The sequence below is a fragment of the Triticum aestivum genome, chromosome 5B, assembly GCF_018294505.1.
Source record: "Triticum aestivum cultivar Chinese Spring chromosome 5B, IWGSC CS RefSeq v2.1, whole genome shotgun sequence".
In the NCBI taxonomy this organism is placed as follows: Eukaryota; Viridiplantae; Streptophyta; class Magnoliopsida; order Poales; family Poaceae; genus Triticum; species Triticum aestivum.
The window spans coordinates 556691823-556707497 of NC_057807.1; positions in this window are offsets into that span (position 1 = coordinate 556691823).

Consider the following 15675-nt stretch of genomic DNA (forward strand, 5'->3'; position numbering starts at 1 on the left):
GAAAAATGATCAGAAAAATCCAATCTATCCAGCTATACCATTTTCATGCATGTTAGAACAATATATAGCTACTGTTTAGGATAAATCATATAAATGGCATTTGATTATCCACATATGGAGTTTGAATTTGAATCCTGGATTCAAACCAACTCCATTTAACTTGTTGTTAGTTGCATTAGCTCAATCAATAGCATGTTGCCATGTCATGATCATGCATAATATTGTGCATTGCATTGATTGTGCTCTTCCTTGTTTGCCGGTGTTTGTCCCCTCTCGATAGACGTGGTTCCGACGATGAGTTCGATGACACCGATGAAGAACTATTACTATCTTCAGAAGTGCCAGGCAAGCAAAACCCTCTTGTTCATTCCGATACAATCCCACTCTCTCGCTCCTGCTCTCTTTTACTGCATTAGGACAACAACGATTCATCTGTTACTTGCTGCGGTAGCTGAACCCCTTTATCCTTTGCATGACCTGTCATTGCCAGAGTAAATAGATGAAACCCACTAGCATGAGTAGGAGTTGTTTGAGCCCTGATGTGCCTACTCATTCATGCTTGTTTGTCATGCCTGCTATTGCTTAGAGTTGTGTCAGGTCTGATTCATCGGGGATGAATCGGAGGTGTGTGAACATGTCCTACTGTTGAGAGCTAAGTGTGTGAACACGATTTGGTAAAGGTAGCGGTGAGAGGCCATGTAGGAGTACATGGTGGGTTGTCTCATTGCAGTCGTCCTCAGGAACTGAGTTCTGTGTTTGTGATCCATGAACAGTTACTACCACACATTGGGTTCCGGTAACTCGACCCTCTCGACTTATTAATCAACTTGATCTCTGTCCAGGAGTTGCAACTAGTTTCTGGTGTTTGTAGGTAGTGTTAGTAGTCTACCAAGTGGCACCCGGTACAGGTGGGCTTGGGACAGACTAGGCACAGTGGCACGGTGTACCAAGGTGGCACCCGGATGGTGGGCTTGGGAACCCTGCACACATCGTTTGGGGCCGTGAGCGACACCCCGGCCGGATCTCCTTGCGGATGGAACCCGAATAGGCGATAAACCTGGACGAGAGACTTGTGTGGTTAGTCAGGTCGTGGCCGACACCCTCGCTGGGCTTCCGCTTGAAGGTTGCCGAGTACATGTCGTGTAAACGGCGGTAAGTGGTGAGAGCGTGTGTGAAGAAGTACACCCCTGCAGGGTTAATATGATCTATTCGAATAGCCGTGTCCACGGAAAAGGACTTCTGGGTTGCCTGTACAGTTCATAGACAAGTGAAAGTGGATACTCTAAAATACGCAAGATAAGCGTGAGTGCTATGGATGGCGTTCTCGTAGGGAGACGGGAGCGGATCCATAGTGGTGTATTGATATGGTGAATATGTGGACTCGTGTGCGCCACCTCAAAAGAGTTACTTGCAGTCGTAGTTCAGGATAGCCACCGAGTCAAAGCTGGCTTGCTGCAGTTAAACCCCACCATCCCCTTTGTTGATAATGATGCATATGTAGTTAGATCTGATGTAAGTCTTGCTGGGTACATTTGTACTCATGTTGCTTAATTTATGTTTTTGCAGAGAGACTTCAGTCTCGCTAGTAGTTCCGTGTGGACTTCGACGTTTAGCTTGTTACCTCAGCTACGATCTTGTGCCCTCGGCAGGATCTGGTAGATAGTCAGGCTTCTCAGCCTTTTTCATTTGTAGATGTCTGTACCCAGACATGTTAAGCTTCCGCATGTGCTTTGACTTGTATGCTCTGATTGTTGGGTCATGAGACCCATGATTGTAATATCTCGCTCCTCGGAGCCTATTGAATAAATACTTGAGTTGTAGAGTCATGTTGTGATGCCAAGTTGTATTTGCACATATCGAGCATATTGTGTGTATGTTATTGAAATGCTTGGTATGTGTGGGATCTTACTATCTAGTTGTTTATCCTTAGTAGCCTCTCTTACCGGGAAATGTCTCCTAGTGTTTCCACTGAGCCATGGTAGCTTGCTACTGCTCCGGAACACCTAGGCTAGCCGGCATGTGTCCTTCTTCGTTCCTGTGTCTGTCCCCTCGGGGAAATGTCATGCGATGAATTCCGGAGTCCTGCTAGCCCAGTGCTACAGCCTGGATTCACTCGCCGATGACCGACACGTTCGTTGTTGGGTCATGTATGCCTGTCCCTGTAAGTTAGTGCCACTTTGGGTTCACGACTAGCCATGTCAGCCCGGGTTCTTTGTCATATGGATGCTAGCAGCACTATCATATACGTGAGCCAAAAGGCGCAAACGGTCCCGGGCCAGGTAAGGTGGCACCCGTGGGAATACCATGCGTGAGGCCGCAAAGTGATATGATGTGTTACATGCTAGATCGGTGTGACTTAGGATCGGGGTCCTGACAGCTTTGGTATCAGAGCTTGACTGCCTTTAGGATTACCAAGCCAAACTGGTCAAAGTTGAGTCTAGAAATTCTTTAGTTATATAAGGGAATTGATTGTGGGATGGAACATCAGGCTCTTTTTACTCCTTATACCTTATGCATTCTGATCCGAGTCATCTTATCTTTCCTACGGGGTTAAGGAACTAGGCTATCTTTTCTTTCTATCAGGATCACGTGTTGCTAATCCGTAGACTTATAGGATTAATGGATTTAAGCCTCTGTTCAGTTCCTACTACTTCCGTATGATAACTGTTGATCCCGAAACCTTGATATTGTGCTTCTGAGTGGCTATGCCACCATTTTTTGTAGCATGTCTCCAATATTTTTGAGCATTTACAGCCGTTATGCTGTCCGAGTCATCCCAGGTTTATAAACAGTCCGATGCATTTGCAAATTCCTTCTTCCCGTTCCCGTCCTCTCTGGCCAGGTTAACCACACTAGACGGTTAGTTGAGGTACTCTATTGCCTCGACATTTATGTTGTAGTTATTATTATGACCCTAGGTGTCTCAGGGGATCATCTAGTAGTCTAGCCATGTTTTGTGTTCCCAATGTGATCATTCTGGCTGTCATCCTCGAAAGCATCCCGTGATGCCACTTACTTAGTAGGCATTTCACTTTTGGGTTTTGAACCCGAGATTCACCCTACTTACTTCATGTTGATAGTAATTGCTAGCTCCCTTAGGTTATTAGTAACCTTTGCGATAGTCCTCGAAGTTCGTGGTATTTCCTTCTTCCAAATACTATGAACCACTCTATGGCAGAAGTTTGTTGGATCAAAAGATCACAATAGGAATATCCTCGATGAGTTCTCCATTATATATTGTGGCTCTGCCAGTTGTACCTTTCTGCATGGGTTCTCCGGAAGAAATATGTTGAACTTCGTTCGACATGCTAAACCATGCATCCACAACTCAGAAAATCGTATGTTCCTTTGAGTTGTCCCTCTTTAGTTGTCTTCTGACCCTCGTCTATCAATTGATAGTCAAGAGTATGTGTGCATTTGTTCATCGATGCCTATTACTCTTGTGGTCCATTAAGCCATTCTATTCTAGAGTGACTAGGAGAAACAAACTCCAGTACCCTTTTCCATTTCCAGGATTGGGTCAAAGCAGTTGTGTTCCGCAGATCAAGTTGCAATCCAGCTTCTGGTATGTTCTACCTTGAGGTATTACCATCTTTATATCAGGAATATCATTGGAATTGCACACCCTCTTATGAATTCTTGTTGCAGTGATACTTCTCGCCATCATTATTCATTTCTCGGCTTCCGTGTTGTTGCAACCAGAATGCCGACGGGTGAACTATGATGTGTGAAATCAATATCCTAGCAACTAGTTGCTTGGTAGTAAATGGACAATATTCTCATTCTTAGCTTGTTGGTTATTGAATCATCATTCTAAGATAGATTGTGCTACCTAGTCCTTATTTCCTGGTGCACTCTTTGATTGATGAGTTAGGATTTTGTCAAATCCTCGCTCATTTGACCATATCGTTTTGCCCTGAAAAGCAAGATTGTTCTCGAGCTTAGTGACATATCGGTGGTTCGTGATTTTCCGTATATCTTCTCGGAAGTATTACCAGGTTGTCACCTGACCACTATGTTAAGTTCGTGATCAAGTTGGTTTATTCCTGTAAACCACCCTTTCTCCAAGAATCCATGTTGGATACCCCTGAGCTGGTTGGTTAAGCTAAACGACAACTTGGAGAGTTGGAAGATAAAAGCTTACCTAACTTAGTTCGTTTCAAAGGGATATCCTGGTGTTGGTGTGTTAGTTGAAGAAAGATGATATCTTCGTCGATTGGTCCCTGTGATCAGTTATTGGACCTATTGTCTTATAAAAACTTTGATTTGAGTATGGGCTATCGTCAAATCAAATCAGAACCAGTGATGTTCGTAATGTTGTCTTACTCGTGGCTGTCCCTCGAGCATACACCATTATATCTTTTGGTCTGACCAATACTATCACCTTGTTCACATAATGGCGGAATTCCAGTGATATGGAAATTCTGATGAGTTGTTGTTGAGCCCATCAGCAGCATTTTGTCTCCTCCATGATTCATGTTGAACATTGAGCTAGTGTTGGAAACTTTATAAGCATTATCTTCATGTCCCGTGCATGAAGCATATGTTCGGATGAAAGAAGTGACTCCCTTTAATTCATGTGCATCTGATGCAAGTTGTCGCCGTGAATTCAAGGAAGTCAATGTTTGTTTCCTTTGGAATCATCCCAAGTTAGTCACACATGTGCAAAGTATACTATGGTTTGGTAGATTAATTACCTCCACTCCATATGTATTCCGTAGCACCCCAAGCCACTGATTGATTTGTTCAAGGAGAAGAAGTTCCTTCATAAGAGCTAATCATATGACTTATGCAAGGACTTCGTTATCCGCGATGATGGTTCCCTACCAGAACTCAGTAGTGTTTTATTATAAGACTACCATGTGATCATGTTTGTCTGGGATAGCGTGTTCACACGTGTGTAGCAGTACCAGCTCATGTTTTGGAGCTTGCTATCGTAGTTCATTTCCCGAGAATCTTGCAACGTCATCTCGTCGAATTGTGTTGCAAACTTTCATTTTTCTTCCTAGACTCGATGAGTCTGGAATATCCTGACACCAACCAGATCTGAATCTCAGGCAGATATGATGGTTGGAACATTTCCCAAGAACTATAATATTGGTCCTTCGATAACCAGTAAAGTGGATGTCGTGGCCAGCACCACCCAGCCGAAAGACCTATTATTGTAGTATCTTGATTGAAGAAGTTGGCCACCTTCCCATAAGGACTTCGTAGGATTTACTCCCTAGTTGTGCCTTATGATTTTTCTGTTCCCGAAGTCCGACCTTTTACTTGATGTTCTAGATATCAAACCATTTCAATAAATGGGTATGATAGCACATCAAGGAGAACATTAGAAGCGGAGTGCTAAATGTCTCTTGGTCGATCATCCAGATTTTGTTTCCTTGGCCCCGCCAAGGTGAAATCTGAGACGGTGTTATCTTCCTTTGCATCTGCATCTCTTCCACCGGTATTCATCATGGTAGTACGTTGTGTTGCCAGGATCCTTGACACGGATATTGGTAAAACCTTGATGAATATGGAAATGCTCAAGTTCTTGAGAGCACGCTCAGACACTAGGTTATATCCTCAGTATCAATCTGAATGTGCCTTCCTTTTGCCAAGTTGTTCGATAACCGTAATTTCTGTTCCAAACTGGATATGACATTCTTTCGAATTCCTTCAAACGATCAATTTTGAATTGCCTCAGGCTGGTATGAAGAGTTTCAATGCTCTCTGAATCAAAAGTAATTCTTTTTGCCACTTAAGGTAGTGGTTCCACGAGTCACCTTCTCTGAGGTGTCTCGCTATGGTATCATGGCAACTCAAACTCTCGCTACGTTGACAACCGTTCACCACCTCTTAGGTGTGGAATTGTTGTCTACCTTGTGAACCCTCGTCATCTATTCCACTCCATTCCTTTAGATGTGTGCTTTGTGTCTCAACTCGAGAGATGTTTCTATGTCTCGTTTCGTAAGTTGATCTTGTGATCATTAAGATGATCCATCATTGTAGAGTTGTCTTTGTCCTCGTGTTTGATGAAGGTCTTGAAAGCAAAGACGTCAAGATCAATTGGAGAAATGAATCGACATCTTCGAGAAGGGCAATTGGATCATGAAGTTCGTGTTAGCTTTGTGTCCCCTCTGTCTACTTACCTCACGTCTTGAATCTCAGGGACGAGATTCTTGTTTAGTGGGGGTGAGTTGTCACATCCCTAGCTTCTGGTACTGCCTAGTGTTGCATCTTGTTGCATCATGTTTAAATTTTATTTAAGTTGAATTGGGGATTGACAAACCCTAGCACCAAAATTAAATCAAATAGGGTCAACCATAAAATCTTTTCAATAAACCCAAAATGTCCCTAAGAAAAGTTCATGATTTTTGGTTAAGGTGGAAACCTCTGCCAAAAATGATGAATATATTCTTAGATCATTTTTGGATTTTTAAATTAACTCATATTGTATTTGAATTAGGGCATTTAAATCCTATAAATATTTTAAATGCTCTAAAAATTCTGAAACTACTTGAGGGCTGTTGGGAATAATTTCACAAGTGCCCACAGTTATTTTCAGCATCTTATCAAATGGTTTGGTATAGTTACTAAATCAAAACAAAACAGGAAAAAATTAGAAAACTGAAACAAAAGAAAGAGATAAAAGGGAGAGAGAAGGACTTACCTGGTAGCCCAGCCAGCCCACCACTGTAGCAGCCCAGCTGGGCAAAGCCAGCCCGGCCCACCAGGGCAGCACTGTCTTCTTCCTCTTGCCAGGAGGAGAAGCAGCTGCATGCCCGGCGCGCAGGCGAGCCGCGCCAGCTCCTCCCTGCCTACCTGGCCTCCCCGATCGTTTGGAGGACGCCACGCACCCCCCTGGCCCCTCTCACTCTCTCTCGAACGCTCTCCCCCTTGCTCATCCCCTCCCCTAGACCTCTCCCTCTCACCCACCCGAACGGGTTCGTCGCCGCCGTTCGCCACCACCGCGGCCACCGCCTCCCCCTCGCCTCTCCGACATGCCTAGGAGCTCCACCACATCGTCCCCGACCTCTCCGCCAAGTCAAGCAAGCCGGGATGCACCGCAGCACCGCCCTGTCGCCGTCTTCAACCTCGGACCGCCGGAGATCCCTCTCGCCGCCCCGCCCGCTCTAGTGCTTCCCCGAGCACGCCGAGGCCACCTCTGCAACCGCTGTGAGCTCACGGACTGATTCCCCCTCCTCCCCTGCTCGCGCTCATGCTCTAGCTCTGTTCCCCACCTCCGCCGGAACTTGCCGCCGCCGCGAATGTCGCCGTCGTCATTACGGTGGGCCAACGCCGCGTATGTGCACCTGGTCGAGTTCCTGCTGCCCCGTAGCCTCTGTCCGTGCTCTTCGTTTGCTCTAAATCGAGCTGGCCCCGCGCCCGTGCTAGCCCAAATTCCGGCCGCCGCCACGAGCTCGACTCCGGCGAGCTCGCTCCACCCCAGCTCCTACCTCTTGGCCTAACAGACGCGCGCGAGCCCCAACTACGCATAGGATCAAACCGCGGTCGATTTGGTCGATCGTGGGCGATTTCCGAAGCCCTCCGCCGTCTCTGTCGTTGCCGACGATGAGCCGTGGACCAAGTCCGGCGGGTTTGACCCCGCCGACCAGGTTTGACCTTCCCCCCGTGTGTCACTGACGCGTGGGCCACCCCCCTGACATCTTTAATTAGTATTAGTTTAACACTAATTAACCTAGGTTAGTTAGCTGATTAGTCGCTGACTAGTGGGCCCCGGCCCCACAAACAGTTTAGTTAGAATTAACTTAAGGCTAATTAACTTGGTTAATTAGTTGTGCCACTGACCAGTGGACCCCGCTGGTTAGTTTGACCTGGACCGCCCCATTGACCGCTGACGTCACCCTGACGCAGTGCTGATGCAATTAATCTTTTACTGGATTTATTCTTATTCAGGAATTCTAGAAAATATTATAAACTTCCAAAATTCATATAAATTCAACCGTAGCTCATAATGAAATATTTTATATATGAAAAATGATCAGAAAAATCCAATCTATCCATATGTACCATTTTCATGCATGTTAGAACAACATATAGCTACTGTTTAGGACAAATCATATAAATGGCATTTGATTATCCACATATGGAGTTTGAATTTGAATCCTGGATTCAAACCAACTCCATTTAACTTGTTGTTAGTTGCATTAGCTCAATCAACAACATGTTGCCATGTCATGATCATGCATCATTTGTGCATTGCATTGATTGTGCTCTTCCTTGTTTGCCGGTGTTTGTCCCCTCTCGATAGACGCGGTTCCGACGATGAGTTCGATGACACCGATGAAGAACTATTACTATCTTCAGAAGTGTCAGGCAAGCAAAACCCCCTTGTTCATTTCGATACAATCCCACTCTCTCGCTCCTGCTCTCTTTTACTGCATTAGGACAACAACGATTCATCTGTTACTTGCTGCGGTAGCTGAACCCCTTTATCCTCTACATGACCTGTCATTGCCACAGTAAATAGATGAAACCCACTAGCATGAGTAGGAGTTGTTTCAGCCCTGATGTGCCTACTCATTCATGCTTGTTTGTCATGCCTGCTACTGCTTAGAGTTGTGTCAGGTCTGATTCATCGGGGATGAATCGGAGGTGTGTGAACATGTCCTACTGTTGAGAGCTAAGTGTGTGAACACGATTTGGTAAAGGTAGCGGTGAGAGGCCATGTAGGAGTACATGGTGGGTTGTCTCATTGCAGCCGTCCTCAGGAACTGAGTTCTGTGTTTGTGATCCATGAACAGTTACTACCACACATTGGGTTCCGGTAACTCGACCCCTCTCGACTTATTAATCAACTGATCTCTGTCCAGGAGTTGCAACTAGTTTCTGGTGTTTGTAGGTAGTGTTAGTAGTCTACCAAGTGGCACCCGGTACAGGTGGGCTTGGGACAGACTAGGCACAGTGGCACGGTGTACCAAGTGGCACCCGGATGGTGGGCTTGGGAACCCTGCACACATCGTTTGGGGCCGTGAGCGACACCCCGGCCGGATCTCCTTGCGGATGGAACCCGAATAGGCGATAAACCTGGACGAGAGACTTGTGTGGTTAGTCAGGTCGTGGCCGACACCCTCGCTGGGCTTCCGCTTGAAGGTTGCCGAGTACATGTCGTGTAAACGGCGGTAAGTGGTGAGAGCGTGTGTGAAGAAGTACACCCCTGCAGGGTTAATATGATCTATTCGAATAGCCGTGTCCGCGGTAAAGGACTTCTGGGTTGCCTGTACAGTTCATAGACAAGTGAAAGTGGATACTCTAAAATACGCAAGATAAGCGTGAGTGCTATGGATGGCGTTCTCGTAGGGAGACGGGAGCGGATCCATAGTGGTGTATTGATATGGTGAATATGTGGACTCGTGTGCGCCACCTCAAAAGAGTTACTTGCAGTCGTAGTTCAGGATAGCCACCGAGTCAAAGCTGGCTTGCTGCAGTTAAACCCCACCATCCCCTTTGTTGATAATGATGCATATGTAGTTAGTTCTGATGTAAGTCTTGCTGGGTACATTTGTACTCACGTTGCTTAATTTATGTTTTTGCAGAGAGACTTCAGTCTCGCTAGTAGTTCCGCGTGGACTTCGACGTTTAGCTTGTTACCTCAGCTACGATCTTGTGCCCTCGGCAGGATCTGGTAGATAGTCAGGCTTCTCAGCCTTTTTCATTTGTAGATGTCTGTACTCAGACATGTTAAGCTTCCGCATGTGCTTTGACTTGTATGCTCTGATTGTTGGGTCATGAGACCCATGTTTGTAATATCTCGCTCCTCGGAGCCTATTGAATAAATACTTGAGTTGTAGAGTCATGTTGTGATGCCATGTTGTATTTGCACATATCGAGCATATTGTGTGTATGTTATTGAAATGCTTGGTATGTGTGGGATCTGACTATCTAGTTGTTTATCCTTAGTAGCCTCTCTTACCGGGAAATGTCTCCTAGTGTTTCCACTGAGCCATGGTAGCTTGCTACTGCTCCGGAACACTTAGGCTGGCCGGCATGTGTCCTTCTTCGTTCCTGTGTCTGTCCCCTCGGGGAAATGTCACGCGGATCGTTGTAACCTTCCGGAGTCCTGCTAGCCCAGTGCTACAGCCTGGATTCACTCGCTGATGACCGACACGTTCGTTGTTGGGTCATGTATGCCTGTCCCTGTAAGTTAGTGCCACTTTGGGTTCACGACTAGCCATGTCAGCCCGGGTTCTTTGTCATATGGATGCTAGCGGCACTATCATATACGTGAGCCAAAAGGCGCAAACGGTCCCGGGCCAGGTAAGGTGGCACCCGTGGGAATACCGTGCGTGAGGCCGCAAAGTGATATGATGTGTTACATGCTAGATCGGTGTGACTTAGGATCGGGGTCCTGACAGCTTTGGTATCAGAGCTTGACTGCCTGTAGGATTACCAAGCCAAACTGGTCAAAGTTGAGTCTAGAAATTCTTTAGTTATATAAGGGAATTGATTGTGGGATGGAACATAAGGCTCTTTTTACTCCTTATACCTTATGCATTCTGATCCGAGTCATCTTATCTTTCCTACGGGGTTAAGGAACTAGGCTATCTTTTCTTTCTATCAGGATCACGTGTTGCTAATCCGTAGACTTATAGGATTAATGGATTTAAGCCTCTGTTCAGTTCCTACTACTTCCGTATGATAACTGTTGATCCCGAAACCTTGATATTGTGCTTCTGAGTGGCTATGCCACCATTTTTGTAGCATGTCTCCAATATTTTTGAGCATTTACAGCCGTTATGCTGTCCGAGTCATCCCAGGTTTATAAACAGTCCGATGCATTTGCAAATTCCTTCTTCCCGTTCCCGTCCTCTCTAGCCAGGTTAACCACACTAGACGGTTAGTTGAGGTACTCTATTGCCTCGACATTTATGTTGTAGTTATTATTATGACCCTAGGTGTCTCAGGGGATCATCTAGTAGTCTAGCCATGTTTTGTGTTCCCAGTGTGATCATTCTGGCCGTCATCCTCGAAAGCATCCCGTGATGCCACTTAGTTAGTAGGCATTTCACTCTGGGTTTTGAACCCGAGATTCACCCTACTTACTTCATGTTGATAGTAATTGCTAGCTCCCTTAGGTTATTAGTAACCTTTGCGATAGTCCTCGAAGTTCGTGGTATTTCCTTCTTCCAAATACTATGAACCACTTTATGGCAGAAGTTTGTTGGATCAAAAGATCACAACAGGAATATCCTCGATGAGTTCTCCATTATATATTGTGGCTCTGCCAGTTCTACCTTTCTGCATGGGTTATCCGAAGAAATATGTTGAACTTCGTTCGACATGCTAAACCATGCATCCACAACTCAGAAAATCGTATGTTCCTTTGAGTTGTCCCTCTTTAGTTGTCTTCTGACCCTCGTCTATCAATTGATAGTCAAGAGTATGTGTGCATTCGTTCATCGATGCCTATTACTCTTGTGGTCCATCAAGCCATTCTATTCCAGAATGACTAGGAGAAATGAACTCCAGTACCCTTTCCATTTCTAGGATTGGGTCAAAGCAGTTGTACTCCGCAGATCAAGTTGCAACCCAGCTTTTGTTCTGTTCACCTTGGAGTATTACCATCTTTATATCAGAATATCATGGGAATTGCACACCCTCTTATGAACTCTTGTTGCAGTGATACTTCTCGCCATCATTATTCATTTCTCGGCTTCCGTGTTGTTGCAACCGGAATGCCGACGGGTGAACTATGATGTGTGAAATCAATACCCCTAGCAACTAGTTGCTTGGTAGTAAATGGACAATATTCTCATTCTTAGCATGTTGGTTATTGAATCATCATTCTAAGATAGATTGTGCTACCTAGTCCTTATTTCCTGGTGCACTCTTTGATTGATGAGTTAGGATTTTGTCAAATCCTCGCTCATTTGATCATATCGTCTTCCCTGAAAAGCAAGATTGTTCTCGAGCTTAGTAACATATCGGTGGTTCGTGATTTTCCGAATATCTTCTCGGAAGTATTACCAGGTTGTCACCTGACCGCTATGTTGAGTTCGTGATCAAGTTGGTTTATTCCTGTAAACCACCCTTTCTCCAAGAATCCATGTTGGATACCCCTGAGCTAGTTGGTTAAGCTAAACGACAACTTGGAGAGTTGGAAGATAAAAGCTTACCTAACTTAGTTCGTTTCAAAGGGATATCCTGGTGTTGGTGTGTTAGTTGAAGAAAGATGATATCTTCATCGATTGGTCCCTGTGATCAGTTATTGGACCTATTGTCTTATAAAAACTTTGATTTGAGTATGGGCTATCGTCAAATCAAATCAGAACCAACGATGTTCGTAATGTTGTCTTACTCGTGGCTGTCCCTCGAGCATACATCATTATATCTTTTGGTCTGACCAATACTATCACCTTGTTCACATAATGGCGGAATTCCAGTGATATGGAAATTCTGATGAGTTGTGTTGAGCCATCAGCAGCATTTTGTCTCCTCCATGATTCATGTTGAACATTGAGCTAGTGTTGGAAACTTTATAAGCATTATCTTCATGTCCCCGTGCATGAAGCATATGTTTGGATGAAAGAAGTGACTCCCTTTAATTCATGTGCATCTGATGCAAGTTGTCGCCGTGAATTCGAGGAAGTCAATGTTTGTTTCCTTTGGAATCATCCCAAGTTAGTCACACATGTGCGAAGTATACTATGGTTTGGTAGATTAATTACCTCCACTCCATATGTATTCCGTAGCACCCCAAGCCACTGATTGATTTGTTCAAGGAGAAGAAGTTCCTTCATAAGAGCTAATCATATGACTTATGCAAGGACTTCGTTATCCGCGATGATGGTTCCCAACCTGAACTCGGTAGTGTTTTATTATAAGACTACCATGTGGTCATGCTTGTCTGGGATAGCGTGTTCACAGGTGTGTAGCAGAACCAGCTCATGTTTTGGAGCTTGCTATCGTAGTTCATTTCCCGAGAATCTCGCAACGTCATCTCGTCGAATTGTGTTGCAAACTTTCATTTTCTTCCTAGACTCGATGAGTCTGGAATATCCTGACACCAACCAGATCTGAATCTCAGGCAGATATGATGGTTGGAACATTTCCCAAGAACTATAATATTGGTCCTCGATAACCGGTAAAGTGGATGTCGTGGCCAACACCACCCAGCCGAAAGACCTATTATTGTAGTATCTTGATTGAAGAAGTTGGCCACCTTCCCATAAGGACTTCGTAGGATTTACTCCCTAGTTGTGCCTTATGATTTTTGTGTTCCCGAAGTCCGACCTTTTACTTGATGTTCTAGATATCAAACCATTTCAATAAATGGGTATGCTAGCACATCAAGGAGAACATTAGAAGCGGAGTGCTAAATGTCTCTCGGTCGATCATCCAGATTTTGTTTCCTTGGCCCCGCCAAGGTGAAATCTGAGACGGTGTTATCTTCCTTTGCATCTGCATCTCTTCCACCGGTATTCATCATGGTAGTGTTGTGTTGCCAGGATCCTTGACACGGATATTGGTAAAACCTTGATGAATATGGAAATGCTCAAGTTCTTGAGAGCACGCTCAGACACTAGGTTATATCCTCAGTATCAATCTGAATGTGCCTTCCTTTTGCCAAGTTGTTCGATAACCGTAATTTCTGTTCCAAACTGGATATGACATTCTTTCGAATTCCTTCAAACGATCAATTTTGAATTGCCTCAGGCTGGTATGAAGAGTTTCAATGCTCTCTGAATCAAAAGTAATTCTTTTTGCCACTTAAGGTAGTGGTTCCACGAGTCACCTTCTCTGAGGTGTCTCGCTATGGTATCATGGCAACTCAAACTCTCTCTACGTTGACAACCGTTCACCACCTCTTAGGTGTGGAATTGTTGTCTACCTTGTGAACCCTCGTCATCTGTTCCACTCCATTCCTTTAGATGTGTGCTTTGTGTCTCAACTCGAGAGATGTTTCTATGTCTCGTTTCGTAAGTTGATCTTGTGATCATTAAGATAATCCATCATTGTAGAGTTGTCTTTGTCCTCGTGTTTGATGAAGGTCTTGAAAGCAAAGACGTCAAGATCAATTGGAGAAATGAATCGACATCTTCGAGAAGGGCAATTGGATCATGAAGTTCGTGTTAGCTTTGTGTCACCTCTGTCTACTTACCTCACGTCTTGAATCTCAGGACGAGATTCTTGTTTAGTGGGGGTGAGTTGTCACATCCCTAGCTTCTGGTACTGCCTAGTGTTGCATCTTGTTGCATCATGTTTAAATTTTATTTAAGTTGAATTGGGGATTGACAAACCCTAGCACCAAAATTAAATCAAATAGGGTCAACCATAAAATCTTTTCAATAAACCCAAAATGTCCCTAAGAAAAGTTCATGATTTTTGGTTAAGGTGGAAACCTCTGCCAAAAATGATGAATATATTCTTAGATCATTTTTGGATTTTTAAATTAACTCATATTGTATTTGAATTAGGGCATTTAAATCCTATAAATATTTTAAATGCTCTAAAAATTCTGAAACTACTTGAGGGCTGTTGGGAATAATTTCACAAGTGCCCACAGTTATTTTCAGCATCTTATCAAATGGTTTGGTATAGTTACTAAATCAAAACAAAACAGGAAAAAAATTAGAAAACTGAAACAAAAGAAAGAGATAAAAGGGAGAGAGAAGGACTTACCTGGTAGCCCAGCCAGCCCACCACTGTAGCAGCCCAGCTGGGCAAAGCCAGCCCGGCCCACCAGGGCAGCACTGTCTTCTTCCTCTTGCCAGGAGGAGAAGCAGCTGCATGCCCGGCGCGCAGGCGAGCCGCGCCAGCTCCTCCCTGCCTACCTGGCCTCCCCGATCGTTTGGAGGACGCCACGCACCCCCCTGGCCCCTCTCACTCTCTCTCGAACGCTCTCCCCTTGCTCATCCCCTCCCCTGGACCTCTCCCTCTCACCCACCCGAACGGGTTCGTCGCAGCCGTTCGCCACCACCGCGGCCACCGCCCCCCTCGCCTCTCCGACATGCCTAGGAGCTCCACCACATCGTCCCCGACCTCTCCGCCAAGTCAAGCAAGCCGGGATGCACCGCAGCACCGCCCTGTCGCCGTCTTCAACCTCGGACCGCCGGAGATCCCTCTCGCCGCCCCGCCCGCTCTAGTGCTTCCCGAGCACGCCGAGGCCACCTCTGCAACCGCTGTGAGCTCACGGACTGATTCCCCCTCCTCCCCTGCTCGCGCTCATGCTCTAGCTCTGTTCCCCACCTCCACCGGAACTTGCCGCCGCCGCGAATGTCGCCGTCGTCATTACGGTGGGCCAACGCCGCGTATGTGCACCTGGTCGAGTTCCTGCTGCCCCGTAGCCTCTGTCCGTGCTCTTCGTTTGCTCTAAATCGAGCTGGCCCCGCGCCCGTGCTAGCCCAAATTCCGGCCGCCGCCACGAGCTCGACTCCGGCGAGCTCGCTCCACCCCAGCTCCTACCTCTTGGCCTAACAGACGCGCGCGAGCCCCAGCTACGCATAGGATCAAACCGCGGTCGATTTGGTCGATCGTGGGCGATTTCCGAAGCCCTCCGCCGTCTCTGTCGTTGCCGACGATGAGCCGTGGACCAAGTCCGGCGGGTTTGACCCCGCCGACCAGGGTTTGACCTCCCCCCTGTGTGTCACTGACGCGTGGGCCACCCCCCTGACATCTTTAATTAGTATTAGTTTAACACTAATTAACCTAGGTTAGTTAGCTGATTAG